General features: G+C 42.7%; 1 long non-coding RNA gene across 1 annotated transcript; it reads left to right on the forward strand.

Annotated features, from left to right (window-relative positions):
- On the forward strand, positions 1-27,762 carry LOC121436821. Its single transcript, XR_005972839.1, has 3 exons — positions 1-19; positions 2,728-2,822; positions 27,320-27,762. It is a non-coding gene; the product is annotated as an uncharacterized LOC121436821 (long non-coding RNA).

Raw genomic sequence — 27,762 nt, forward strand, 5'->3', positions numbered from 1 at the left:
AGTCATCATTGCCACCAATGTGAGTGTGTGTGTGTGTGTGTGTGTGTGTGTGTGTGTGTGTGATGTGTACATGGCTGTGTATAAAGGGTCTGTGAAATGAACAAAGAAGAGGAAGATGTCACTGCACATCTTTGACTTGACTGGATGCAGACAGACTACTCCATCCTTATATTCAGTACAGTAGAGTGACAAGATCATGTGGGACTCACCAGGTGAGTCATTTCCTTTTCTCTTCCCATCTGTGTGACCAGCAGCTGGTCTGTGATGCCTTATAGGAACACATCCTGTTGAGCAGGTCGCAGCAAAGAGCAGCACACTGTGAAACAATGGCATTCATAGACTCCCCAGATGACTGAACCCTGTAGGGGTCCCTTTAAATGACCAGGACTGAAATGGAAGCAATCCCCATCAGACCATTTCCCCGAATGGGCCATGCATGACTGCATCACATTTGGAGGGATTGCTTATTAAGATGGTAGAAATCTGGATCCACAACAGACACTGAATCATGCTTATTAAAATGGTAGATATCTGGGTCCACAGCAGACACTGATTCAAACCCTGGGAAGTGGGGTGTGGCATAGCCACTTCTTTCTGATGGCTGTCCATGTTAAAACGTATTGCTAGTGTGTTTGATATTCTGTCTTCCAGGATATGAAGTCACAGACTGCTTAAGTCCATACCATGTTCTCTTGTTACTGCCTTAAATACCAGTGTGTTGCATGGCATATCAAATAGACAAATCAATTCCTTCGTGTACGTTTATCCAGATATTCACATAGTGGCCTCTTTAGTGAACACCTTGTTCCTGCACTGTGAAGACTAGCACGGGTCCTTGTATATCGTGTTAGATAGGCAAACTGTCAGTAAGCAGAAGAAATCAGTAATCACAGCAATTCCGTGTATTATTGGCGCTTTAAAGATCATAAAGGGGACAGGAAATAGTTGTGATGGGGATTGTCGTATGTGATGTTACCCCCAAAGGTTTCAGAAGTTAGCATGTGATCTGAGTCCTGAATGGCAAATAGAAGCAAGACCGTGCACAAACCAAGTTGTGGGCGTGCTTGCTTCCATGGAGAACAGTGGATCTAAGAGCAGAGAACAAGGCTAGTTGCCAGAACCTTGAAGACAACGTGGACACTGCTTGGGGATAGGACAGAAAGGAAAATGTTGTCATTGTCAGCTGTGTATGACATTTGGATTATATGATCTGTGTGGAAGGTGAGTTATGGAATTGTCATGATATGTTTCCTTTTGGTACAAGGTGACTTGGCACTGAACAGAGAAAGGCCTGGGGAGGGCGGGATGAGGTAGTGTGTGGAGACAGTGGAGATGGTTCCGAAGACAGGGGAGGGATGGAGGTATGAAAGAGGGATGAAGCCATGCTGCAGTGATCAGCAGGAGAGCTGCCCTGTGCAGCCTTGTCTGGGAGAGGGCAGATAGCACCTGGATGCGCTGTGCATTTTCCTTGTGGAGACATTGCTCTAACATCTCTGGATTTGTCTGACCACATGGAGACACAGTGCTTCCATTTACTGACATCAGTTATTCCACGTGTATTGACACAGGATAGTTTGAATACCCAAACTAGTCATTGTAAAACTTAACAATTTGATAACGAGTTGCTGATGAATAATTTTCAGATGTAAAGTTTTCTAAGTACAGCTAACCGTAGCATAATTTCCAACAGAATAAGAATCTAACATTTGTCTCTTAAAAAGTGAACCCAAAATTCAGTGTATTTTTGAAAATGGCTGTTCTACAGCATGTACTGCTCTTGGCAGGTTTACAGATGAAGGAAGTGAGTAGGTTTTAGGCAAAGTTGAAGTGAAATCAGTCTCTAAATTCTGCAGCAACTGTTTGTCCCTATTTCTCCAGAAGAAGACTGCCTTTAGAAATGCTTATTTTTGACAGCTGGGCATGGAGCAAACATTCACAAGACAGAGGCAGTTGGATGTCTGAGTTCAAGGCCAGCCTGTAATTCCAATTGCATATATCAACATTAGTCTGTCACATATGCAGGAACTTGTGACTGGTATTTAAAGCAGGTATTATCACTAAAGACCCCCAAATTAGCACATGAGCAGTGTGATGCTCTCAATTCACAGAGTGGGAAGCACAGCTCAGGGCAGAGGGTCTCACTCTGTTTTCTCCTCACAGAAATTCCCAGCCTGTGTTTGGAGAATGGGTCCAGGACATCCTGGCTCAGGGAACCAAAGTTGCTGGGGCTAGGAAGGTCCCACATCTCTCTGACTCTAGAAAAGTGGTTCAACCTGTGACTTGACCCCTTCAGCAAACGTCTATCTCCAAAACTATTTCCATTGTGATTCTTACCTGTAACAACTTTACAGCGATGATGAAGCAACAGAAATAATTTTCTGGTTGGGATCACCACGCATGAGGGACTGTATTAAGAGTCACGTCACAGCATAGGAAGGCTGAGAACCATTGCTGTACAGACATCCAAACGCAGAATCCGGCTTCTCAGATATCTCTGGGATCCCTTCATCATTGTCCCCATACTCCTAGGGAGGCACAGCCCCACATCAGGACACATACACTCACATCTCCGTGCAAGGGAAATCCTGTTCTTCTTTCTCCGTCATTTCTATTTCCACACACTATGCTATATTTCCAAATTTTCTTTTTTTATGTCTTCAGTACTGAGCTTAAGGATGTGTCTGATTCTTTGACCAACCTTTTTCCTGTTTTGTGATTCTTCTGCAGGGTCTGGGTCATTGGCTGTGCACACACATCCACAGACAGTACAACAACAGCCTCTAGTCCCTTGTTGCTGACCTTTGGGAAGCTGGGCATGTAAGGTAGGTTTGCTGGCAGGAGACATGCTCTCAGGAACAGGATGTCCTTGCCAGAGGCTGGACTCGAGGATGCTACAGCACTTAGATCTGCCCAGCATCTGACGGCCCTGTCCCAAGCTCTTCACAAATGTGGTGGGAGCACATTTGGGGATTTTTAAAAGTGGTCCCTAGACACTGCTATTGCTCCCCTGGCTGTGCACACATTCCCAGCTATATTCTTGATTTCTCTGGTAGCTGTTCAATGAGAATGCTATACCATGAAAAGAAATCACTGGTGAATTTAAAAAGCCACAGTATGGGAACTGGCGACATAGCTCTCGTGGCAGAATGATTGCCTAGAATGGAAATTGCTCTGTGTTCTTTGACCCTCTGGGCATGTTCACCCTCACCTGTAATACCAGCACTCAAGGCGTAGAGGGAGGAGGAAAGAGACAAGAGAGTCATTACTGTTTATGAGAGTATGGCTCCCAGCCCCCATGGCAGATAGCTCACAACTGCCTTTAACTCTAGCCCCATCAGGAGTCAATGCCTCTGCCAATCATGTGCATACCACAGACAGACAGACAGACATAATTAAAAGTATAACTAAAATCTAAACAAGAAAAAAAAAGAAGCATCAACTCCAGGTCATTGACCAAGGGGAAAACACAGTGGAATTTAAAATATGAACATTATAAAGGCTAACGGAATCTAACAGTCTACAGTCTGGCAGGGGAGATGACTCAGTGGTTCAGAGTGCATTCTATTGTTGCTGAGGATCCAAGGTAGTTTCCAGCATCCATTTCCAACATCCTTGAAGGACCATACCTCAGCTCCAGGAAGGTATGACCTCTCCTGACCTTTGGAGGCACAGGAATTCATGTGTACATACACATAGGAATATACACAACGTAATTATTATTAAGTTATGTACATTTTAAAATTATGTACAAATTAAAATAATTGTTGTGAAACAATGAAGAAAAATGGTCAAATGCCAGGCAGTAATGAGAACAGTTTTCATCAGCGTTAGGTGGCAAATGCGTGCACTTCCAGCTATTTGAACACTGGGGTTACACGATCATTACTGCTAAGAAGTTTCAGAACAGCCTTAATAGCACAGAGAGGCCCTGCCTCAAAATGAAAACCAAACAAAAACCAGAAATATCTCAGAAAATGTGAAATTTCTTAGAAAAACAATCTTAGAGTACATGGTTTTTCAAGAGATGTGGATCATTATAAAATAAATTTTTGCAGGGAAATCAATGATAAAATTACTTATTTCGTGGGAATTCAACAATATACATGTAGAAATGGAATGAAAATGTTACTGGGCCGAGAAGAAAACAGTAGCATTAAGAATGTGTTTACATTAAAATGAATACTTGAGCTGGGGCAGTGTGGTAAGCTGGGAGGACCAGCAGCACTCTGAAGGCTGAGGGAGGAAGGGGAAGAGTCCCAGGCTGGGCTGGGCTGCTCTGAGACTCTGCACTAAACACACAAAATAGTTAGCAGGACTATTATCATTCCATTCACTGTGGGAAAGTTTCAGCTTAGTTCTGTCATGGGAAACCATCCTCTTTTCACTGGATGTTAGGCAGAGCCCTGTGTGTCCCTGGCAGACACATTAAAGATTACCATCCCCTAAATGGGGAAGTGACTTCCTCACCACCACATACAGCAAGGTGCACAGAAAATGGCGGCTGGGACTCTACTCAGATAGCTCACTCTCTGGAGATTTCCCTGCAGACAGCCCTGTGCCTTAGGGGTAGGAATAAGCCCAGCAACAGACACAGATTTCCTTATGGTAGTACATGTGCTTTCCTGTGGTGTTTGAAATTTCGTATCCAGGAAGGAAAGTACTTTAAAGTGTAAACTGAGAAAAATGCTTGTGCTCGGGTGGTAAAAGTGGGGCTGGGGAGACAGCTAAATCAATAAATTGCTGGCCTTGTGGGCATGAGGCCCTGAGTGTCATTCACAGAGAGCATCATCAAGAAAATGAAGTTAAACTACAGCAGGAAAAGTAGTAGGTGTGGTGGGACATGCTTGTGTGTGAAGGTGGAGGCAAGCCTATCCCTGGAGTGTGCTGCCCAGCCAACCCAGCCTGCCTTGCGTGTTCCAGGCCAGTGAGAAACCTTGTCTAAGAAAAACTTCAGGGGGATGGCGCCTGAGGTACAACACCGGAGGCTGCCTTCTATCCCCTGACCACATGCATGTATGCATACAATTGCAGAAGCACACACATATGCACACGGGCACACAACCACACACTGGATAAACGATGTTTATACCTTCTGTACTTTAGAAGTAGTCATTGTGTTCCGTTTCTGGGCAATGAAGTAGAAGGACAAATGGAATCTACTCTCATGCTCTGTGCATGCCTGTGTGCATATGTGTGTGTGTGTTTGCACACAGAGCTCCACCATCTCTATCTAATGAGGCTGCTTTATGTTAGCCTTAGACTGGGATTGGTCTCCAATCTCGGGTTTACATTTGATATACCTAAGATGTCAAGGTTTATGTACCAGGAAAATATACTGAAGTGAAAAAACACTGCTTTATCTCCAGAGGTAAGGTCCCTTCAAGTCCAGGTCACAGCCAATGTTCCCTCCCACCCAAACATAGACGCCACTGGGCCCAAGACTCTCACTGATGTAGTCCCCATTATGGCCAGGAGGTGGCATTCAAACTACATGCCTACATTTATTTTCTTTAAAGGGGCTGATGTTTTATGGAATAGCAATGCGTTTTCAGTGTGTTTGGAAACTTGATACAATACTAGAGCAGTTCCATTTATGGATTGCAGCAACTGAAGTGCTCCACAACTCACTTCATCCTCCCTGAGTGTAAAGTGGGCAGTGCACACGGGATACAGAGTGGTGCTCTGTAGAGAATATGAATGTGGTGGTCACCTTGAATCCCCTGACACTGGAATGGATGGATTTCCTAGACTTTCCATCTCCTCTCCAGGAGGCTGTGGTACAGTCCCCAGATCGCTGCCTCCCAGGCAAGTTGTATCCTGGTCAGTCACTGCCATTGTGTTGCACCATGCCTGCTGGGGACTTCCAAGAGCAACCTGGTGTTTGTGGTGTGGTTGCCATGTACTTTTCCATGAATATGGTCTGCATATGGTTTAGATGTAATATGTATTCACCCTTACGATTTAGACCAAGCTTGGGGTCCCTTCTCTGTTGCACGAATGTTTCCAAAGTATTTCCTTTACCTCACCCTCATTTTGGAGCCACTAACTAGATACTGAAAGAGAAATTATCCCCTGAGCCCTACAAGAAGAGATAACACAGAAGAAAAGAAGCAGGAACCCCAAGTCCCTTGACAGCCACAGGACATTGACTGAGCTACTGTTCTATTGCTGGGAAGAGGCGCTGTGCTGAAGAGAATTTACAGAACAAAGCATTAAATTGGGAGCTTGCTTTCAGTGTCAGAGGGTTAGTCCAGTACCATCACTGTGGGCAGCATGGCAGCAGGCAGCCTGGCAGGGCACTGTAGCAGAAACTGAGAGTTTACATCCTGATCACAGGCAGGAGGCAGAGGGCTTTTGAGTCATCAGAACTCACACCCAGTGACAAACCTCGTCCAATAGGGCCACACATCCTAATCTTTCTTAAACCATCCACCATTGGGATTGAAACATTCACCAAAAGAGGCGTATGGAGATCATCCTCATTCAAACTACCACCGTCCTATAAGGGATTTCCTCTGCCCCATCAAGCTGCAGAGGGAGAATTGTGGTTGGCTGAGTACGCATAAGTGCATAGACTAGAATCGGTTCCAAGATGTCAGTCATTAATAGAAGAGACTACTGTGTGACATTTGGGGAGAGCAGGAGGCCATTCAAGTTACTTGTCGGAAATAATGTGCTCTTCAGAATACAGTAGTCCCCTTTTGGTTCTCTTCATGGATACTGAAACTGTATACTGAAACTGTAAAGGCCTTGAGCACACAGGAATTATACAAGATTTAGTGAACGTACACACACACACACACACACACACACACAAACATACATACACACACACACACTTTCTTCAGCCATGTCATCAATTTATTTCTGTGAATTAGTAGTTTATGGTGGGCCAGGCATCATCATTCTAACCCCACATCTACATGTCTCACACAATTCCTTTTTCCCTTCTTTGATCTGCTCAAGTGGATTCCCATGGAAACCATTCAAAGAGACTGCCTTAAACTGTCTGGTCCACAAAGAAAAACAAATGCTGCCCTGGGAAACCAAGGAAAATTTGGCCCATCCTTCAAATAGTGATAGCTATAAGGCCCCACCCTGCTCCTGGCTATATCTCCCTTACAGAGGGGAGGGAGGATAAACCTTGTGTGGTGTCTGTCTTGGAAGTTATCCTGGGTGCGGAATAGATTTTTTTCTGATTCTGCTTTCCATGTGATAGTGCAGTTAACATGTCTCCATACTTAACCAAGTATGGATGATCTATAAGAAAGCAATTTGTTTAAGGAGGACATTGAGGTTACACCAAGCACGTGACTTCCCTTTCCCACACTGTGGAACTAGAACCAGAGCTACAGGACACAGAGAGGAAGAGGAACCACGTCTTCAAAGACAAAGACAGGCAGAGGGTCTAGTCTGAGCATGTAACTCTCCTGATTTCAGGAAATGCTCACCACAGGTTTCTCACATAGCAGTCACCTCCTCTCAGCTCTCCCCGTGGGTAGTCTGAGAGCAAAAAGACACTCTTCTCCATTGCTGGAGAGAATGCAACTGTTCTCCAAGCCTATGGATGGATCTTATGCTAGTGAAAACCTCAAGCGTGCATTCTGGGGACCAGGGATCTTTCTTCTAAGGATCCATCCCAAAGAACACAGAAGGGGACACAAAGACTGTCAGAGCAACACTGTAGAACTCCAAGAGGAGAACTATGAAAATCGTCTGTGGGAAGGAAAGAGGGACAGCATGATCTCAGGTGTATCTAGGACTGCTTTCCTCTGCTTCCTGACAGTTTACCCATATAACACAATACTCCAAGATCCGTGGTAATCTCAGTGCAGAAACACGGTGCCCACAAAAGAGGCCAGTATGTGAATAGCTGGATAAACATATCTAAAGAATTGATTTGCCTATTTGATATGCCATATAAGACACCGATATTTAAGGCAGTAACAAGAGGACATGGTATGGAATTAAACAGTCTGTGACTCCATATCCTGGAAGACAGAATATCAAACCCACTAGCAACACGTTTTAACATGGACAGCCATCAGAAAGAAGTGGCTATGCCACAGCCCACTTCCCAGGGTTTGATTCAGTGTCTGTTGTGGACCCAGATATCTACCATTTTAATAAGTACTCCCTGCAAATGTGATGCAGTTATGCATGGCCCATTCAGGGAAATGGTCTGATGGGGATGGCTTCCATTTCAGTCCTGGTCATTTAAAGGGACCCCTACAGGGTTCAGTCATCTGGGGAGTCTATGAATGCCATTGTTCCAAAGAGTGCTGCTCTTTGCTGCTACCTGCTCAACAAGATGTGTTCCTACAAGGCATCACAGATCCGCTGCTGGTCACACGAATGGGAAGAGAAAAGGAAATGACTGACCTGGTGAGTCCCACATGATCTTGTCACTCTTGCTCAGGTAACAGGCTGACAAGACCACACCACACTTGGTTCTTCTCCAGGAGTTGGTTCTGCATGGAGAGTTCACTGTTTTCTCCCCTGTTCTACTAGAAGCCAGAGAAGGAGGAGAGAAATCTCATGGGGAGGGGAAGAAGGCGATGAGAACGCTCATGCACTCTACTGTACTGAATATAGGGATGGAGTAGTCTGTCTGCATCCAGTCAAGTCAAAGATGTGCAGTGACATCTTCCTCTTCTTTGTTCATCTCACAGACCCTTCCTATACACACCCATGTATACATCACACACACACACAAACACACACACACACACACACACACACACACACTGGTGGCACTGATGACTCACATACTGGAAACAAGGGCTCATGTCAGCTTCTTGTCAACATTCTGCGTGTTCTCTCTGCAGTCCTGCTGTTCTTCTCATAGAAGAAACCAGACATTGATAGACAGAGGACACAAAGTGTCACTGACAATTAGCATTTGCTGGTGACAGTCTTCCAGGGATGGTCAGATAATCCAGAGTTCTAGGCAGATAACAAGTGAAGAGCAGGTCCACCTGAATGTGTGTCCTCCCATGGGCACATTATGGGATAATTTAAGCATCACAATATATAATGATGATCTATTGAGAGCTCACCAAGACCAGCTGGACTGTGACTGAAAAAGCATGGGATAAAACTGGACTCTCTGAACATGGCGAACTATGAGGGCTGATGAGACGCAAAGGACAATGGCACGGGGGTTTGATCCTACGTAATGTGATGGCTTTGTGGGAGCCCAGCCAGTTTGGATGTTCACCTTCCTAGATATGGACGGAGGTGGGAGGTCCTAGGTCTTACCACAGGGCAGAAAACCCTGACTGCTCTTTGGACTGGAGAGGGAGGGGGAAAGGAGTGGGGAGAGGGGGAGAAGGGGGGGAGGAGGGGGAGTAAGGGGGGAGGAGGGGGAGGGAAATGGGAGGCTGGGAGGAGGTGGAAACTTGTTTTTTTTTCTCTTTTTCTCAATAAAAAAAAAAAAGAAACAGAACTCTGTGAGTTCAAGGCCATCCTGGGCTACATAAGATTGATCCAGTTTAAAAAATAAACAAAGTCAGGTAGTGGTGACTCACATCTTTCAGCAAAGTTCTTTGGTGTCACACACCTTTAATCCCAGCATTAGGGCGATGGAGACTGAAAGGGATATGGCTGGGCAAAGAGAGGACTATAAGGTGGGAGGAGATAAGAGATTCAGGCAGTCAGTCTGAGGTCTTGTAGAGACAGGATGCTCCATTTGGTCTGAGGTTTTTGTCGAGGAAAGAACTAGTGTCTGGCTGCTCTGCTGTTCTGATCTTATAGCTCCAAATACTTAATATCTGACTCCCGATTTTATTATTAAGACCAATTAGAACTCACGCTACAATCACCTTCATGCGATGGAATATGCATGTGTCTGTTCTCCTTAAACAGATCTGTAGATCCAGTGCAATACCAAGAGAACTCTCAACAGACTTTTCATAAACTAATGGGCTTATCCTGGAACTCATAGGAATATGAAGAACCGCAGCTTGAAAACAACCTTGAAAAGGGACAACCTTGGAGGATGAACACCTGACTTCCCAAACTCCTTATAAACATAGAGAAATGAAGACAGCGTGCCTGATTGGAAATGACAATAAGACAGAAAAGAATATGAAGGGGACAGAAGAGTCACACATGTGTGAGGGGACACCTTTAGCAAAGACACAAAGACACTTCAGTGAAGCAGGCATATGCTCTTCACCGAGTGTTTCTGGGACTCCCTGTGGTGTTTGGGAGGAACAGCCCAGTACAGTGACCAGCAGCCTGAGGATCACCCTGTCCCATTAATAACCTTGACCCTGGTGAAGGTGGATCTATGACTAAGCTGCATAAAAGAATTTCAGGAAAAGCCAGAATACAGCAAAGGTTGTGGGATTATTAATGTTTTGGACAGAAGCTCACATAGAATATGGATGGCTCATGCATGAAGGCCTGAGTGAGGACTAGAGAGAGACATGAGATTGGGTGTCATTGCCAATGGTGTGTGAGGAGGGCAGGAGAGTGAGAAATGTGAAGATTTTTATGGCTCTCAAAGTTACATTGTTTAAAATTACATGTAAGAATACTTTGAGTCTTTAAATGGGTTCTGTTTTCCCATTAGGAAAAACTATACAATTGGTTATTCAAAAGTCAAAAATGAAAAAATAATCTTTTGAAATGTTCTTATCCCTTTTAAAATTTCTTTAAGTAAATTAAATTGTAAGGTTATTAGGTGAATTTACAAGTATTCTTGTCCTAAGTAAGCACAATTCATTAATTTATTTTTATTTGTTTAATGTTTTTCCACAGGGAATATATGCACCACATGAGTGAGTACCTACTGCCCACAGAGGGCACCAGAGTTTGAGATGTCTCGGAACTGGAGTTACAGACACTTGTGAACCATCCGGTAGGTGCTGCATATCAACCCTAGATCCTCTGGAAGACATCCAGAGAAATTAAAGAATGAACCCTATCTTCAGACTCTAGTTTATATTTTGTTATTTTAAAACTTTCTTTGAGATGTCTTAGAAAAAGCTGCATTATATCTGTAGATAATTTCGGCTCTATCAGTTGGGTTGAGGTTTCTTGAGTGTCAGTTATAAAAATATAAATTAGATCACAGGGTGAGAGACTCTTTCTCCTCTCATATCCCCTTCAATGCCCTGTCTTTCTGTCTTATTTGGGACAAGCAGACATCCCCATGCACAACTATAAATATAGACAAGTTGTTAGTCACAGGATACAAAAGTCAACCCAAAATGAACAAATGATCTACACAGGACTAGAGAGACATCTTCGAGGTTAGGAGTGCCTTTGGCTATTGCAGATGACCTGACTTTAGTTTCAGGCACCTATATGGGGGCCCAAAGTTGCCTATAAGTCCAGATCCAGAGGAACTGACAGTCTTTTCTGGTCTCGGTGGGCAACTGAACTCAAACGTACATATGGCACACACAGACATACAGGCAGACACTCAGTAAATAGTGAAAATAATCTAAAAGGTAATTGATCCAAAATACAACCTAAATATGAATCATGTAGCAGAAAACAATTGAATGAATTATAGATAAACTTCTTAGATATGACAAACCCCCTTTCATTAAATGAACAACTGAATTGTTAAGAACTCCATAAAGTGAGAATATGTCCACTCTACCAAATATATGTTAGAAACATATTTTTCTTACCTGGGAAAATGAATGTTGGAAATTGTGTATCAGATGACAGTCTTCTTGTTTCCAGAATGCATAAAACCTCAAAAAGAGTCACTGAGAAAATAGACAATTCAGGAAATAAAAGTTGGCCAGAAGGGTGAGTAGATGCTCCACTAAGAGAAACATACAGCAGCAACATCCTTAACACTTAAGGAAGAGAGACAGATGACTCTGAGGGGACTGTCGACACCCCCATAAAATACTCAGAAATAAAGACTTGTCATACAAAGACCTGGCAGGTTGTGGAGGATGAAACTCTCATACCCACTGCTGGTGGCCATGGAAAACAGGACAGAGACTTGGAAAAGTATTTCCCAATGTCTTCATATGTTAATTGTCATCTGGCCATCACATTCCCAAATATATAACCTGGAGAAAGAGGACATATTTTCTTTTAATGATTTATTTATTTCAGTTCACACCAGCTTTATATACAAGACACTGAAATTGAAAACAACCTAAACAATAGCCAACAGGTAAAAGACTCATTTCCCAAAACTGGCATGGCGCTCCCTACTGTCTGTAACTATGGTGCCAAGGGATCCAATGCCCTCTCTTGGCCTCCACAGGCACCAGAAATACATTTGCTCTTCATACCTATATGTAGGCGAGCATATACACACATGAAATAAAACTAAATTATAAAACTTTCAGCGTAGCTATACATTGCGACACCATTTAATAGTAAGAATGAACAATTATCATGGGCAACAAAATAGATAAATTTAAACATATATTCAAGATGAATGAAGGCCAGATGTCTCTGAACTCTGGTTCTATCCTAATACATTCCAGCATATATAAATTTATCTATAATATCAGATTGTTGTATTTTCCTGCAGACAGGATAGGGCAGTGGTTGGGATTGAGAACCTAAGGAACATAGAAATGAAACTTTATGGATTGGTAAATAATAATGAAACTTATACCTACCTGAGTATAAGAAGATGTCTATTGTCATTATGGGGAAAAGTAGAAAACTAGTAATTACGTTTAATGTTCGATGACTTGGACTTCAGAGATGGCTCCATGGTTAAGAGGACTTGCTGCTCTTATAGAAGACCTGGGCTGGGTTCTCAGCACTCACTTGGTGGACCACAATGGACTGCATATCTGTTTCTAGGGGAAACAACACCCATTTCTGTCCAAAGCAGCACACCCTGATCCTGAAACCAGAGCAAAAGAAACATACACTGACCCTGAGATTAGAATCAATTCACTGGCCCTGAAACCACAGACAAAAGTTTAAACAGGCCAGTGAAAGAAACACACTTTGCCCCTGAAACCAAAGCCATAGAAACACACTCTTCCACTGACCAATTCGGCAAAAAACTAACCAATCTCTCAGAGACTGTAACAACAAAGCTGCAACAACTTGGCTGGGGAAACCCTCCCCTACCAGTGCAGAGCTGTTCATTTGGGGAAAACTTTCCCTGAAGCAGGGCTGTGAGCTCCTAAGCTTATGGTGAATTGTGGTATTCCTTGCCTCCCGACTGCCAGGATCCCTTTCCATCTGAGCAGCAATGTTTACAACATATACACACAATTTTTAAAACATTGCAGTCATTGGGTGCCGGGAAGATATCCCCAGGCTGCCTGACACCGTTCTGTTCAGGCAGGTGCCACACACCCACAGGCAAGCCTGCATTGTCAAAGCCTGGGCTGGCGGGAAGACATTCACAGGTCGACCCGGTACTTCCAGGAAGCCATTATGGTGAGCAAAATGTGTGGTGGAGAAATGGGAGAGAAAGAGCAGCCGAATGGTTCATGAGCTATGAAAAGAGGGACAATGGAGGACGTGAAGGTGGTGAGGAACAAGCTGAGGTGGGTGGTCTTCTTACCACGCCAACCATCAGGACTCAAGCTGTTTTTAATTGATATGTCTGGGTATGTGTTAATGTCCATGGTCCATGCTGCCACTAAAGGGTACACAGAAGCCTGGAGTCTGGGCTGTGTCCACTGGCCTTGTTGGTGTCCTAGGGCTGTGCTCTCACTGGAGTGTCCCTGATCTGAGAGACGCATGCTGCCAACCGGGGCCTTGGTGTTGTCCATTCCTGAGCTGCTGCCAAGGGTCTTGTCTGGCTCTGTGGCCCTACAGAGGCCAGGGTCTGAGTTCATGTCCATGGCTCTTGTCAGCATTGAAGGCCATGTGGTTGTTAGAGATCTGGACTACCACCTGGGGCCATGCTGGTGTCTGAGTGTCATGATGACACTGGGGCCATGCCGATCTGTGGGGCCTGCATTGCTGCTGTTTTGTTAATATAGTTTCTGTGTGATTACTCGGGTCTGGGTGGCTGGGAAACCACAGTGAAGTATGTTCACAAGAACGGGTGCTGATGGCATGGCCATAGGACAGCTGCTCTGCCCCTAGCCTGAGGGGGGTATCTCGAGTGGGCTGGACTAACAAGCTCAACTACATCCTAGGCCCATATTCAGGGCCTTGGGTTGGCCCATCCTAACATCTCCCCCATCATTAACTGGCTGGAACTCGTAAAGGGACAGGTCTTCTGGAATGATACCTGTATGATCTCCATTACTCATGGTGGACCCGGAATGTCTGAGGTGAGTTTTGGTGAGGGTACACTGACGATGGGTACCAGAAACCAGAGGCCACAAATGAGACAAAAGACTTATTGCAATAAATGTTTGCAACAAGAGCTGATTGGACAAAATGGTGTGGTATGTGATCACCAAGGATCCCAATGCCACTAAGATGAATGACCAGATGTGTTGTATGGGGGGGAAAGATCGAGGGGCAAAGAGGTTGGTCGTTGGCTTGGGTTCAGATTTTCGTTTGTTTTACCTTTGTTTTAGTGGCTTATTCTCTTGTTGGGTGAGGGGCATATATGCAGGTACCTCAAAACAAACAGATTTGGGTTCATGATGTGAAATTCCCAGAGGATCTATAAAGAAATTATGTTGAAATTGTAATCAACAGAATTTGTTAAAGTACATTTCTAAGTATTTGGCACCAGCCTGGTGCCCAGAGAAAAGTCTCTGTTAAAATCTAGAAAAGTTTGTGCTACAATCCCAAAGAACCTAGAAAACAATGAAGACCTTAAGAGAGACATACACGGATCTAAACTACATGAGAAGTAGAAGAAGACAAGATCTCCTGAGTATATTTGGAGCATGGAGACCATGGGAGTGGATAAAAGGGGAGGGGAGAAGAAGGGAGGGGAGCAGAGAAAAATGTATAGCTCTATAAAATCAATAAAAGTTTTTATGTTCAAATCACATTCTTAGCAAGTCTGTCAAAGGAGTCTTTTCACATCCATCTGAGACATTCACGCTTATCACTGGTGATGGTTTAAGCAGGCATTATCACTACAGGTTCAAGAGATTTGTGGATGAGCCATTCACATCCCTTTTCACAGAGCCGGGAGTTGGGCGAGTGCAGGCACTGATGCCTATTTTATTTTCCACAAACACCCCACCTTTTCCCAGAAAATGGTTTATGGTCATTCTGAATCAGGACGGGTACATGCTTGTATATCCAGAAGCCTCCATGTCTTTCTCCCTCAGGAAGTGAAGCAGCATTTTCTGGCTTGCATCTAAGAGTTTTATCTTCCTGTGTCCATAGGGGTCAGCCCCCACCATAGGGCACTCACACTCTCAGCTCAGTCCCATTATTGGGGGCGGGGAACGTCTGCTGTCCTTGTCATGTATTCTTGTGTTCCATAAATGTCATCTTGGTTTCTATGACCACAATCTGGCACAAGCTGCATATAGAGATGCCCTGCCCATCCTCCCTTGTGCCCTAGACTTTTTCTGAGAGCAAAATGCCTTTGAAGACCTTTGGGCTCTGTGAGAATGCACCCTGAGAGAAAGCAGGTCTAAGTAAGGTTGCAGGGATGTCTCAGGGGTTAAAGTGCACTGTGCCACTGCAGAGGACCTGAGTGGCTTACAATTTTCTGTGACTCTAGATCCAGGGGAACCAGTGTCCTCTCCTGGCCACCATGGGCATGTGAATTCATGTGTACATATTTCACACACAAATACACTCCAATCTCATGACGAAAAATAAAAATAAGTTAAAACTGAATAATCAATCTAAATAGACAATATAATAAGTAGACAACTTAAATACCTTCAAGCTCAGGAACATGGATTAAAAACAAACTTCTTACCAGACCCAGAAAGACAAATGTAATATGTACTCTCTCATGAGTGACTTTTAGACATAAAGCAAAGAAAAACCAGCTTACTTTCCACAACCCCAGACAACCTAGAGAAGGAAGAGAGACATTGCCGGTCTACATGGGAAGGAGAAAAAGATAAGAATTCCTGAGAAAACTGGCCGTGGGGGGGGGGGTCAAAGGAGAGGAGGAAGGGGAGAGTATAGGAAGGTAGGATAGCGGAGCGAAATGTATAGCTCAATAAAAACAATAAAAACCAAACTTCTTAGATATAACAAACCTCTTTTCATAAGTTGAGAAGCGTGTTGTTAGGACGTCCATCAAGTGTCAGATGTACACTCTTCCAAGTAATGGTTGATAAATGAAGACAATGCCCTGATGGGGAAATACAAGTTTGAAAACCATGCACAAGATCAAGGAATTCTTGTATCTAGGATACAGAGCATCTCACAGACATCATTAAGGTAAGTGCTACTTATATAATAGAACAGATGATTCTAAATGACCAATCGTACTGATATCATAAGAAATGTAAATGTATATGAATTTATCAAGCAAAGAAAATACTCTTCAGGTTGCCTGTTAAGATAACTACTGACTTTTAAAGCACATACCCCTTAAATGTTACACTGAACACTTAGAAATGAACAAAAACATAGTAGCCAATTACAAATAAAAGGAAACCTGAGATAAAAATTCTGATATTTGAGAAATGCTTAAAAGAATATGCAATTAAGAGATATCTTTGAAACCCACAATAATTCTATGGGCTCAACTTTAGTGGCAAAATGTTAATTTTTCAAGGGATATAGCAATCATGGGCAGTTTTTTTTGAGGAATGTGATGGCTAATCTTGGTTTTCAACTTGACTATATCTGAAATCAACTAAAACTCAAGCATCTGAACACTCCCGTTGGAGATTTTCTTCACTGAATTATTTGAGGTGAGAAGACCCACCCTAATCTGGGCAACATCTCTGTTGGAAGACCACATCAAATAACATGGAAGAGGAAAGCTTTTGCTTTTGTGTGCCCTCATTCTTACCAACAAGTTCATCTACCCTGCTTCTGAGGCCTTGGCTGGAGGTGAACCTATGTTTTGCGGAGTCCAATACTGAACAAAGACTAATAGCAGGTCCCTAAGAATCCTCTAGAACTCCCATGCCAATTGACAACCTCTGAGACATCCAGTCTTGTTGACTGAACAACTACCATTTATGGCTTTTCTGTGCAGGGACAATAGCCCTTAATGGACTAGCTTGACCACATTCTATCAGTTATGTTTCTTTAGAGCAGTGATTCTCAACCTTTGAGTTTGACCCCTTTCACAGGGATCAGATAAGACCATAGATAAACAAAGATATTTACATTGTTGTCCATAAAAATAGCAAAATTACAGTTATGAGAAGCAATTAAATAACTTTGTAGTTGTAGGTCAGCACAATATGATGAACCGTATTAAAGAAAGGGTCACAACTTTGGGAAGATTGAGAACCACTGCTTTAGTGAGATCTGACTAATGCAACGGATAAGGAAAAGCTCAGGAACAATAGTAGATTGGAACACACTGCTTTCGATGCAACAATAATCATATGGGAAATAATACATTGAAAAGATTTATGAAAGCTAATTTCCCTGTAGATCCTATATGTAGCTCAATGAATTTCTGAAACCTGATAGAAGACAACCTACTCACTCTCCAGATAAATATGGAAGATTCACCAAAACCAACTCCACATGAAGCTGTTAAATTTGTATACAAATGCACATATGTATTGAAATATTTCAATTTGCAGGTGACTCAATGGAAAAAGACAGGCACATGTAATCCTGCCTGCCTACTGAGTTCAATACCCAGACCCATGAGGTGAAAGGAGGGAACCAATCATCACAAACTGTCTTTGATCGGCACACATGCACCTTGGAACTGGTTCCCTGAAAGGTACACACACACACACACACACACACACACACACACACACTTTTTAACCCCAAATAATTGGTCACCATGACAGCTGCTTAGAGATCTATAGTACTAAGTACACCAACGTGTGTGTGTGTGTGTGTGTGTGTGTGTGTGTGTGTTTGTGTGCGTGTGAGCACACATTTGTGTGATCACAGGTATGGAAATGTCATCGTACAAGAGAGGAGGTAAGAGAACAAATTATTTTGGAGCCAGTTCTTGTCTTCAACCTTTTGAGGCAGAGTTCTCTAGTTTCTGCCGCATCCACTGTGTACTCCAGGGTCCCTGGACCACAATCTTTCAGCCAGTTCTCATGCTTATACCTCCCATCTTGCTGTAGGAATCCTGGGATTACAGATGTGAGCACCACATCTGGCTTTTACATGGGCTCTGTGATCTGAACTCAGATCATCAGGCTTGCCCTCGAAGTAAGCACTTTTCCTTACTGAACCATCTGCAAGTCAAAAAACAAACAAACAAAGAAGCAAGAACAGAACAATTTACCCAGCCCCTTACCGTTTCAGAATTATAAATCAAAGGTGTCACTTTTCTTTTTACTTTTTCCAGACCCCAGTAAAAATCCTAAGCCTGCCTGTCCTGACACTGTGGACATCTCGTTCTTTTTGGGAAAACCATTGTCCTAAACGTGCTCCACCACCAATGCAACTGCTTATTGAACCTTCCTAAATTCTGGAACCTTAACTCAAAGGCAATGACCTTCTCTACCCCTCTAGTCCATTTTGTTCCTCCTGACAGTCACCGAAACTTACAGCTTGCCTACATTTTGTGATTTTTCTTGGAAAGAAATAAGATTATTCTTTACCTTCAGAGAGAAACCCAAATTGTCCACTATGTAAAATAAAATAATACTTAATCATCAGTTTAGAAATGAAGGGGTTAGAAAAATAAACTGCAAGATAAGTGTGGTACAGAGTGACCAAAATCTCTGCACTAAAGAGAAAAAGGAAGGAAGATGATGAAAAGTCCCAGTCCAGCCTGCTTTACATAGTGAGTTCCAGGCCGGCTAGAAATACATGTCAAAACAAAATCAAGCCACAGAAGAATATATACATAAATGAAGGGATAAAGCGTACCCAAGTGTGCTGGATAGTTTTACATCAACTTGAAACAATCTGGAGTCCTCAGCCAGGAGCGAGCCTCACTGAGAAAATGCCTTCATAAGATCAGGCTGTAGGCAGATCCATACAGCATTTTCTTAAGAGTGACTGATGGAGGGTGGTCCTGGTTCAATAAGAAACCAGTCTGAACAAGCCCTGTGACCAATCCAGTAAGCAGCACCCCTCCATGACTTCTGTACCAGTTCCTGCCTCACGGTGCCTGCCCTACTGAAGTTCTTGTCCTGACTAACTTTACGGTGAGCAGTGCTGTGGAAGTGAAGCCAAATCAACCCTTTCCTATCCACCTTGCATTTGGTCATGGCATCTTTCACAGCAGTAGAAATCCTGGCTAACCCAAAAAGAGAAAAATATTCCAAGAATGGTGAACTCTTTGCATCCATAAATGTAGGAGAAGACCCACGTTTTCCAGAAGCTCAGTAAAACAAACCAGACTCAGTAAGGATAAAAGACCCAAGTTTTCTCTCAGATATTGAATCAAGACTTGAATTCGTTTATGAGTTGGCTGTGTGTGGTCATGCTTGCAGGTCATGAAACTAGAATTAGACTACAAGGAGAAGAACACGGGCTTAAAAGAGGATGGAAAAGAGAGGGCAGTGAAATATGTGGGCCATGAAAACAGAAGGTGCAAACTACTTGTGGATGGGAACACAAAGAGATATGCCTAAAACAGTGTTGATTAAACCAGGTAGCGTATGAACCCAAGAAATACATGAAATGATTGATATAGGCAAACTTCAGAAAATAAAAGCAAAAAAACCTTGAGATCACGTTGAAGGAATTCTGTTTTTGGTAGAAGAAAAAAGACAAAAAGAAAACCACGTAATTACAATGAGGCATGTAGTCCAAGGGATAAAGCACAATATTTGTTAAAGTGCTGAAATAGAAGCAATTTTCAAATCTGAATCTCTTGGTCTACATATATTATTCTCCAGGGTTATAGTGGAGATAAAAAGATATCATCAAAAGTAAACATAAGTGTTTCTCAATATGAGACATACTGCTAAAAAGGACTAAAGGAAGTTTACAAACAGAAGCAAATCTATAGATGTTGTGGGGTGCTGCGGGTTGCATTCCACCACCCAGCTCCCACCACCGGCTAGCTTTACCCGAAATAACAACACACAAACTGTATTCATTTAAATCACTGCTTGGCCCATTTCTATCTAACCTCTTCTAGGCTAATTCTCACATATTAATTTAGCCCATTTCTAATAATCTGTGTTGCGCCCCTAGGTGCGCTTACCAGGAAGATTCTAGCCTATGTCCATCCTGGGCCTGAGCTTCATAGCGTGTGTCTGCCCAGGAGCCAGGAGAATGGTGTCTCTCTCAGGCGTCTGCTCCCGAGAGGAGAGCTGTGGAGTCTGAGCTCACTTCCTCTTCCTCCCAGCGTTCTGTTCTGTTTACTCCTCCCATCTATCTTCTAACCAATAAAATGGGCCAAGGCAGTTCCTTTATTAGCCAATGACCTTCCTCCATCATTTCCCCTTTTTCTGTTTAAACAAAAAAAAAGGCTTTAACTTTAACATAGCAAAATTACATATAACAAAACAGTTATCAAGTAAAAGTTACAATAATCTTTATCATAACTAAGGAAAACTATAACTATAACTAACTATTCTTAACTCCATCAAAGACTCCAGAAAGATACAATACTACCTAAGCAAACAAGAAAAAAGCAACTTTTAAAACTCTAGAAATGACAGAGACATCTTGCTGCCTGGATAGTCACCCAAGGTTCCTCTGTACCGTTGGGGCATCCATCTTCAGCCTTCAGGCCCATGGTATTCAGCAGACATTTCCATAAAGCAGGAAAATTCAAAGTCAGTTCAGTCACTATCTGTTGTGTCCTGCAGAATGTCTCGCAGACTCTTTCATGAATCAGGAACCCCAAAAGATCATCTCACCTTAGGCAAGTTCAGTAGTCCTCTCTCTGTGGGTTCTCTGTGTCCAGTTTATGCAATAGTCCAGGCAAGAGCAGTTTCTTGCCCAAATGGCTATCAAACTCCATAAGGTGCCTCTTCGATGCCCATCTTCCTCTTGAAATAGATTGGTGCTGCCAGGAGCAGAGTGACTCATTGTCATGAAAAGTCCAAAGTTATTAAAACATTTAAAATGCCATATTCTATAATCTTTGAAAGATATGAAGAATGCCTATCTAAAATATATCTATGTACATCTAGAAAATCTTAACTAACATGACTACAAACTTGACTATTATGATTATCTATTAACAATCTATATTTCTAATTATACATTATATTTTTAAATGAACTACACAATCACAATACCTTAATCAAGATCAAGAAATACATATACATATAACAAAATTGACCTTAAAATCCATACCAATGCAAATTATTCATACCTATATCATTTGCCCCTTTAAATGTAAAAGAACATTTATAAACAATATTTGGGGACATGGGCGCAGTTTTTTCTCTCCAAACTGCTTCCTGCTGAATGGGGGTGTCATTAATTAGGTCTTTCGTGGTATAACCTGTGTGCTAGTTTCATCTCAGTTGGCAGTTGAGCGAAGCAATTTTCTGAAGATGTTCACAACAACCCTTCAGGAGGGCGTGGTCCATCATACCATATCGGGATAAATGCAATCCACAAGGTCTGATCCTCTGTGAAAACAAAAGAAGAATCTCTTTTCCAAAGTATCATATCCTTAGATCCAAATTCTAAATATCTATGTTGGATTAGTTCAGCAGCATTTATAAATAAATATCTTTTAGCAGCTGTTGCTCCTTCCTCAGCATTCAAATAATTCAAAGAGAGCATAATAGCATACAGTATCAAAATTCTCTGTGTATTTTCCATCTTTGTGCAGCTTTGTTTTAACCTCTATTTTGTTTATTTTTACTTTTAACTCTTTGCTTTTTGAGACAGGTTCTCTGTATCTTTGACCTGTAGTAACTCTGTAGACCAGGCTGTCTTTGAACTCTCAGAGATCCACCTGTCTCTGCCTCCCAGGCATTTGGGATTAAAGGTGTACACTACTACACCTTGAACTCACAGAGATCTGTTTGTCTCTGCCTTCTAGGCACTGGGATTAAAGGCGTGTGCTACCACACACAACAACTCTCTTCCTTTTTTTGTTTTTTACTTTAAGAACTTCAACTTTTAGTCTGCATATATTTTTAACACACTTTAAACCATTTAAAAATTTTCTTTGTCTTTGAATCTCTCTTTACTGTATATCTCTCTTTTTCTGACCACATGAGTCTTTAATTTACCAAGCAATATCAGTAGGATTAAAGGTGTGGCTTTGCCGACTGGATCCAGCCCATTCCTTAGCTTTCCAGCCTCTTGGCTGAGGTACTGGCTGTAGCCATGTTTACTGCCACAACTCTATGGCATTTCAAGGTCCCTGCCAGCAAGCGAACGTCAGCAGCCTGTGCTTGCAAACCACACGAACCGCCTGCGTAAAAGAGTCAGAGTTTGCCCTGGCAGGACAGCCCAGAAAGCCGGCATTTTTATTTTTATTTTTATTTATTTTTTTTCTTTTTTTCTTTTTATTGAGAAAAGGAAAAAATAAAAACAAGTTTCCACCTCCTCCCAGCCTCCCATTTCCCTCCCCCTCCTCCCACCCTATGCCCCCTCCTCCCACCCTTCTCCCCCTCCCCCCACTCCTTTCCCCCTCCCTCTCCAGTCCAAAGAGCAGTCAGGGTTTTCTGCCCAGTGGAAAGTCCTAGGACCTCCCCCCTCTGTCCATATCTAGGAAGGTGAACATTTAAACTGGCTAGGCACCCACAAAGCCATCACATTACGTAGGATCAAAACCCCGTGCCATTGTCCTTTGCGTCTCATCAGCCCTCATTTTTCGCCATGTTCAGAGAGTCCAGTTTTATCCCATGCTTTTTCAGTCACAGTCCAACTGGTCTAGGTGAGCTCCCAATAGATCAGCTCCACTGTCTCAGTGGGTGGGTGCATCCCTCGTGGTCCCGACTTCTTTGCTCATGTTCTCCCTCCTTCTGCTCCTCATTGGGACCTTGGGAGCTCAGTCCAGTGCTCCAGTGTGGGTCTCTGTCTCTATCTCCATCCATCACCAGATGAAGGTTCTATGATGATATGCAAGATATTCGTCAGTATTGCTCTAGGATAGGGTCATTTCAGGTTCCCTATCCTCAACTGCCCAAGGAACTAACTGGGGACCTCGGCTTGGGCACCTGGGAGCCCCTCTAGAGTCAGGTCTCTTGCCAACCCTAAAGTGGCTCCTTTAACTAAGAATTGTGGTTCCGTGCTCCCCTGTCCAACCTTCCTTTATCCCAATCCTCCTGTTTTCCCAAGGCCTGACCTCCTTCCCTTCTAACTTTTCTCTCCCCATCTCCCCTTACCCCCATCCCACCCCACCCCCAAGATCCCAATTTTTTCCCCGGCAATTTTGTCTACTTCCCTTAGCCAAGAGGATAACTATATGTTTTTCCTTGGGTTCCCCTTCTTACTTAGCTTCTTTAGATTCACCTATTGTAGACTCCGTGACCCTTATTTATGGCTAGAAACCAATTATGAGTGAGTATATCCCATGTTCATCTTTTTGGGTCTGGGATACCTCACTCAGGATAGTGTTTTCTATTTCCATCCATTTGCATGCAAAATTAGAGAAGTCATTGTTTTTTACCGCAGCATAGTACTCTAATGTGTAGATATTCCATACTTTCTTCATCCATTCTTCCATTGAAGGGCATCTAGGTTGTTTCCAGGTTCTGGCTATTACAAATAATACTGCTATGAACATAGTTGAACAAATGCTTTTGTCATATGATAGGGCATCTCTTGGGTATATTCCCAAGAGTGGTATTGCTGGGTCCAGGGGTAGGTTGATCCCGAATTTCCTGAGAAACCGAAACACTGACTTCCATAGTGGTTGCACAAGATTGCATTCCCCGCATTTTTAAATGGCGCAGCTTTTTTCCTGCTATGGCTGAAAACTGAAAAGCATGCGTTCAGCTTTTCGTCAACACCATTTAAGTGTTTCGTGGCAGGACCTCTTAAGAGCTGCAGGGTTTTGCAGCTGAAGCTGAGTCAGGAAGCCTCTCTTAGATGAGGCGCTTGCTTGCCTCTAGCAAGCAGAGCAGACCCGAGAACACAGCGAGTCTAGTTGCCATCAAACAAATCGTAGCACTTTACTCCAAATGCTCTATTCAAAAGCTCTGTCTCCCTCAGGAGCCAGAAAGAGATCGCAATGGCGGCACAGCCCCAGGAAGTCGCACTTTAAAATGACACAGCGTTTTTTCTGCTACTGTTGCCGAATCAGGAAATCTCTCTACAGCATGCCACCAACGAACAGCAAAAATCTGTGTTAAACTCTCTCTCCCTTATTTGTAAGCCTTCTGAGGTTTTTTAAGTGGGTTTAGTCCATCACATCGGGCGCCAATCTGTAACGGCGTAAACAAATGCAGACAGATTGTAAAAAAATATATATCTATAGCTTTAATGTAGAAATAGACTTACAGAACCACCGTTCCAGAGGAGACCAGGAAAGCAGAAGCAATGGCTGGGAGCATGCTCACCAAATTTATAGGCAGACATTAGCCCGAGGCGAACACGCCCCCCAAGGGGCGGGACCTATCCCTACATATAGAGGAAACATAGAAATATCTGGAAGAAGGAAAAATAAAATCAATGCAGAAAATGATTAAACAAAACACAAATTTCATTTTCCTCTTAATACCTCTCAGTTCTGTGTGATGTTTTAAGCAGGAAGCATAGTGATGTGATGTGGTCCTCTATAGACATAGAGTAAATGTATTGTAGATTTTGTTCTTACAAGGGGTGATTGTGAAGGAGCTATAATTACAATAATATCAAATAGGGTTAGACTCGCAGGCAATCACAATGTTTGAGTTCCACTCTCTAGCTCTTATCAGGGAGATCTTGGATAGCTGCTGTAACATACTTACTCCAAAGTGCTTTGGTCTTTCTATCCAGCTGAGATGAGAAGGCATTTATGCACACAGGATCATGTTTAACCTCAGGATTGCTAATGAACAGAAGATGAGGTATTGTTATTATATTGAATGGATAAGGATGGGGGAAGGGATCTAACTCACCCTTTTGTCCCAATGTTCTGTCCGGTCTGGCAGACATCACAGCACACTGGGTTCTTCCATACAAACTCCTGCTTCTGGGTTGCAGATATTTCCCTTTATGTTTACACTAGAAGGTAGCAGAAGGGAAAAGAAAACTCATGAAATAGAGGAAACCAGGATGAGGAAGCACATAAATCCCAGGGGATGGAATGATGGTGCCTTGTCTGTGCAGACGACATCAATGGAAGGTACACAATGATGTTTTTCCTCCTCCCAGGTCATCTCACCACCCTGGGCATATACAGTGATAACTGTGACTGCAGACACATACTGGGAATGTGAGCTTGTGCATTTCCCATTCCCATGGCAAGAACTCCCCTTCTCTGTGTGCACTCAGGCCCCTACTTTCATGCCACAGCCTTCCATGGGCAGCACAAAGGGGGCAAGGGAAATCGGCCAACCACAAAAATACACAGGTTTTGTTTCCTCTCCATTCAGGCCCTGAAAATGATTCTTTGAGGTAGGCATCATTACTTCCTTTCCATACAGGGGCTCAGAGAGTACAATGCGTAGACCCAGGAAATTCTCCAGAGGCACCAGATGAACACAGATGCCATCTTAAAAGGATTCCTCTAGCCATACTGGGACAAAGGGAGCATGGAAATAGAGAACAGCAATAGAGGAAAACAGTTTGGGAAAATGGGTGTTGAGCCATACTGATATTGGTCAGCACATGAGTAAAGAACTATGGAGATAAGTAAGCAGTATACTACACACCAGGTCATCATTGAAGAGGACCAGGAGAATTATAACACATAGCCTATCACAGCAGTAAGTGATTAACTAACTTTCACACATATATATCCAGGGACATATTTGCACAAGCATGAGTATATACACAACACACACTAACAAATGTCAATGTAAACATACAGCTCTCACCTCGAAGGAAGAAGAGAGTTCATTCTGGAGTCAAATATATGTGAGTAAACATGAGTGAGACAGGTTTATGTTAGTACAAATTGCATGTTACAATGTGGAAACAGTTTCATGAAGTTTTTATAATCACAGAATGAAGAAACTATAGACTCTCCTTAAATACATGGGTGATAATATTAAGTAGACTGTTATGGTAAAGCAGAGAAAGCTCAGCTACAGGCACTAGCTGCTATGTGATGAAAAGCAGTCCTTTGACTGGTAGAAAATTAAAGCTTTGTTAAGGAGACATATTCTGATATTTTAAATGTCAGGTCCAACGTCATCTGTTAGTGACAAGCTGTTAAGTAAGTCCAGCACAGGGGGCCCAAGGAGTGGCTACTCATGGGCTCAAGAGAACACAAAGGAAATTGTAATTAGGCCCTGGGACTGCGACTTCCACCATCTCCATATCACTGCAGGTCTAAGAGTCAATCAACCAGGCTTTGCAGACCAGCCTCTGCCAAGGAATTCCTGTACACACACACACACACACACACACACACACACACACACACACACACACACACGACACCTCTCATTCTCACTCTCCTAGCTCCCTGGTGTTTACTGAGAGCTCAAGGGGTACAACCACGTTAAAACAGATTCATCTCTGACCACACACAGGATAGTGAGAGCTACAAAATTATGTATGTCTTTTGCGTGTGATATCTGTGACGATGGCCATGGACTTGTCTCTGGGACATTTCTCTCATTTGTTTCTGACTGTCAATAATAACCTGTAAATGCTGATAAGGAAAGGGGGAGAAACTGCATTACACATCAAATGAAGTTCCCATCACGGAATAATCCATGCTTTCAACAAAAAAGATTATATCAGACTTAAGAGTTCCATATGTCTTCCCAGGGCATATGCCTTTGAGGTTAGGTTATGCAGGGCCTCTCATTTAATAAATTATTTTCCTATGATTGTGGTCACATTGAGAAAACTACTTTGCATTCATCTGCAATTATTAACCGGCTTTTATACTTTCTTGTAATTCTCCTTCAATCCATATTTTGCTGTGTGACTGAAATATAAGTATGAAAGATTAGCATTCTCCTAATGAATTTTACACATAACATTACTGCATGTTTTAAAATTGTTTTATTCCACTTTAGTTTTAGTTCTTTCTTAAACGTTAAGATTATAACTCTAGATTTCTAATAATTCGTTCCTGGATGGTATGTGTTTACTTCTTTTTAAGTGTTCAAGTTAACATTTTAATGCCTTTGTTTCAGATATATGTCTTGAAAAAAGCAATCATTTTAGAGTCTATTTCAGTCAGCAATAAGAACATCGGTTATTTTTGGCTTTTGTTTTGTGTTTGGTAAGTTATGTCCATTTACATTTTTTACATTTATTTGTCTGCCTATTTTGTGTGTCTGGCAAGGCCATACATGATCTACAGTGTACTTGTAGAGGTCAGAGGACAACTTGCAGGAGTCATTTCTCTGCTTCCACAATGTGGATCCTGGGGATCCAACTGAAGTCATCAGAAGCAGTACTCGGGCTTCTATTACACTTTAATACGATCTACATATAAGGTGAGTCATACAGTATACCTTTTTGTCCAACATATTTACTTGTAAACATTCATTGCAATGAGTCATTGAACTTGTTCATGGCCTCTAGTTTCTGGTACACTATCATCATGGGACCCTCAACAAAACTCCTCTAGGATATCCTGCAGTCACCCCAAGTAACAGAGATTCTGCAGGTATTGTTCCCCAGGACCAGTCAATTCCAGCATTCCAGTAGGCCTTAGATGGTGTAGATGTTAGGATGGGCCAAGCCAAGAACCCCAATATGGACCTGGGTGGTAGCTGAGCTGAT

The sequence above is a fragment of the Microtus oregoni genome, unplaced genomic scaffold (assembly GCF_018167655.1).
Source record: "Microtus oregoni isolate MIOR12 unplaced genomic scaffold, Mior012 000050F_003, whole genome shotgun sequence".
Lineage (NCBI taxonomy): Eukaryota > Metazoa > Chordata > Mammalia > Rodentia > Cricetidae > Microtus > Microtus oregoni.